This window comes from Diabrotica virgifera, chromosome 1 (genome assembly GCF_917563875.1).
Source record: "Diabrotica virgifera virgifera chromosome 1, PGI_DIABVI_V3a".
Classification (NCBI taxonomy): Eukaryota; Metazoa; Arthropoda; class Insecta; order Coleoptera; family Chrysomelidae; genus Diabrotica; species Diabrotica virgifera.
This window is the reverse complement of record NC_065443.1, coordinates 47503684-47507100: the sequence shown is the minus strand read 5'-3', so window position 1 is coordinate 47507100 and position 3417 is coordinate 47503684. Positions and strand designations below refer to the sequence as shown.

Here is a 3417-nt window from a genome sequence, read left to right as displayed (position 1 = left end):
AAATTTCAACACCCTGTATCTCGAAAACAAAGCATTTGCGGACATACGTTTATAGAGCAAACTGCCATTATCTTTTCATGTAGAATTATACGTTAAAGTTTTTCATACTTATTTACTAACACCTGCTATCGATATTCTGTTTACCAGTCTCTAAAGATTTTCAATGTTTTCGGCTAAGATGACAGTGTCATCCCCATATTTTACATTGTTAATGGAAACTCCATTCACCTTTATTCCAGCTGTTTCACCCTCAAAAGGTGAACATTAGGTGAGGCACTAAAGATAACTGGCGACAATACGCATCCTCGTCTAACTCCACGTCTAATGTCAATTTCTTCTGATAGCTGTTCATTAACACTTACTTTTGCTCGCTGCTTATAGTATAAATTAGATATGATCCTGAGATTAGATTTTCAGAGCAGCAGTCTGGTAGTCTGCAAAATGCAGACTGCCACGATGGTCTCAATCATCCAAAATGGATAGGCACTACAAGAATAAAAAGATCCCGTTTGAAAAAAAAAAGTAATTTTCAAATGGCTGTCCAACTATTTAGACGCGTTTTTTCGCCATATAGACAATTAAATTATCTCGCCGTTTAAAGCTTTACAAAAAAAAAAAACAAATACTGATCGGTACGGGATCGTTACCCTCCTAAGTGACCGCAGAAGTTCGTATACAATAAGCGTCTCTTTGTAAAGATAATGAAGTCAACTTTACTAAGTAACAAGACATTTAAACAACCCACGCACTACACATTACATTATAATCTGATTGTGACTAACAAAGTGATTAATGTATATGTCATTAAAAAGAAGTCTTACATTATTAGTATTATTTAAAAATTTCTTGTGATAAATAGATTAGAGAGTTGGCGTACCCATTTCTCTAACTATATGCCACATTTTGTATTTTACTTTATGGAAGGCCTTGGAGTATTCAACAAAGCATACATAAGTTTCTATATTAAATCCCCAGATTTTTAAATAATTTGATGAATATTAAGAACATGTTCTCTTGTTTCTCTACCTGTGACGAATTCACATTGTTCTTGGAGAATTTATTGTAAGAGAATTTATTTTACTCTTTCATTTATGATGGTTAGGAGTACTTCGCTTGCGTGGGATATCAATGCTACTGTACGGTAATTAACCCTTAATCGCCCAACCTTTTTTAGGTTCCATGTACGCCCAAGGGTGGGTAAAAATGTCCACCTCGAAAATAGCTAATATATTTATTGAGAGTTGTTGAAAATGGATTAAACTTAAGAATCTTACGCTTAATAAACACAGCATCTTCCAAAATATTAATATAAACAATTTACAAACCTTACAACAAAATTAAAATGTACATCAAAATTAACATACCAGTAAAAGCCAGTAATTCAGATTTGTCGATTTTCTCCATATTCTTTCTTTCAGCCTCCTTATTGGCGGACAATTATGTAGATTATGTAATTATACATCGATAATTATATGGATTATCTTCCTACCAACGAGAAATTATATAGAAACCTTTAGTAACAAGTTTTGCCAAGGGTGTACTTTTTATGCCCATCCACATTTAACTCAAAATGCTGCTTTTATTTTCAAAAATATTGGTAGAACCAAATTAACATTCGATAATGGGCTGTCTTTTTAACAATAAATAATTTAAAAAAAAAATTTTAAACACGTAATAAATATGTTACAAGGGAATACGCATTAGGTGGACATTTTTTACCCACCCTTGGGCGTTTAAGGGTTAATGCAATCTGTCGTTGAACCTTTTTATAAAAGGGAGTAAACGTGAGTTTGCCCTAGTCATTTGACCACTTTCGGTATTCCAAATCTCATTATAAATTCTAAGCATAACTTTCGTCTCTACTTCTCCAATGTCTTTGACTCTCTCAGATGTTATTCCATCCTCCCCTTTTGCTTATCTGAACTTCAGATTTTTAATTGCCAATTTAATTTCAGATTTCAATATTTGAGGTTATTTTTCATAACGTTGTTGTCTGTATTTTTGTCTGGTTTATTGTTAGAGAATAGTATTTTGCACTATTGTTTCAAAACCGCTGGGATACCGTCTCGGTTTGTTATGGTATTTCCACTATTATCTTTGATGACATGTGTCTGCGATTTGAATTCTCTCGCTATATTTGACTTTTGAGAAAAGTTATCTACTAGTAGATTTTTGGCGGTCAGCATTTACCTCTAGTTGTTTAGTACATATGTTTTTAATATAATTATTATTTTGGTCCCTTCTGCATAAGTGTTTTATAGCGGTGGCACCCAAAATCCGCACAGCCAAAATCCCGACGGCCAAAATCCCGACACACCAGAATTCCGACCCGCAAAAATCCCGACATACCAAAATCTCGACATGCGAAAATCCCGACATGTCATAATCCTCGCATAAGTTAAAATCCCGACCACTACATTTTGAACATTTATTGTTTCCTTTTCAAATGCAATACCAAATCATATAGGTATAGAGTAATGAAATTAAGAAAAATTTATTACTTAGTACAGGTACTAATTGTTATTTTAAAAGAAAACATTATTAAACACTTCATTTTAGAATGTAAAAGCTATACTTACCGAAATGAACGGTTGTAAGTGACTTGAAAATATCTGTTATATGAAAGTAAACTTGAAAAACTGAGGATTTGATTATACATATTATATTTATTGAACTTGTAACGGGTAGTTCTTTCAGGACGACAGACTTAGTAAAATACAGGTTGAAAACAAAGCAAATCTATTAATTCTAAATTATGTACAATATAAGGCAAAATAATAATTTAATATTCTATTTCGTCCCAGCGAAGTCCTCCTCCGGATGGGCGTCTGTAACAGAAGAACAAAATTAACAGCGGTATTCAAATATATATTTATCGGGGCTTGCTCACTACGCTTGCCTCCGTTGAATTACGAGTCGCAAATTACCTCACTTCGGTACACCTTGCGTCTCGTCTCGAGTTGGCCTACCTAAGTTTACGAATCACCTCAAAACAGTGCACGTCGCGACTCAGGTCGGCCTGCCCCGCTCACTTCGCTTGGCTGGTCATGGAGCCCAGAACGGTCGTTCAGGACTGACGGATCGTCGCTTGCGGTGCTCTTAAATATCCCGCTGGCGGCGTTGGTTCGGAGAGGTGGAACTTAGTGGGGGCACCTGCGCGATTTGAGAGAATCGCTCGGTTTGGAGTGTCGACGCGTGCTTCGCGTATCGATGTATCATTACAAACTGTACAGTGATGAGTACCTAATAACCGGCAAAATAGCACAAAAGATGGAAAACGCATTAAGTTGTGAGATAAAAAGGAATGAAACTAGTCGAGCTGGGAAATTTACCGATATTAACCTTTAAATTTACATTATATTGATTATTTCCCACCTTTACACGTATCACAGGAGTACATATGTCAACAATAACTGT

The 3417-nt window shown here is 35.2% G+C and overlaps 1 long non-coding RNA gene across 2 annotated transcripts; it reads right to left on the bottom strand.

Moving 5' to 3' along the window:
• Window positions 1-2722: 2722 nt before the first annotated feature.
• LOC114331416 (uncharacterized) lies at window positions 2723-3059 on the bottom strand. Of its 2 annotated transcripts, none has more exons than XR_003652639.2 (2): window positions 2891-3059; window positions 2723-2828 (listed from the first exon to the last, which is right to left on the bottom strand). It is a non-coding gene; the product is annotated as an uncharacterized LOC114331416 (long non-coding RNA). The 2 variants fall into 2 exon arrangements; XR_003652640.2 differs by having other exon boundaries at window positions 2928-3059.
• Between the last annotated feature and the right edge of the window lie 358 nt (window positions 3060-3417).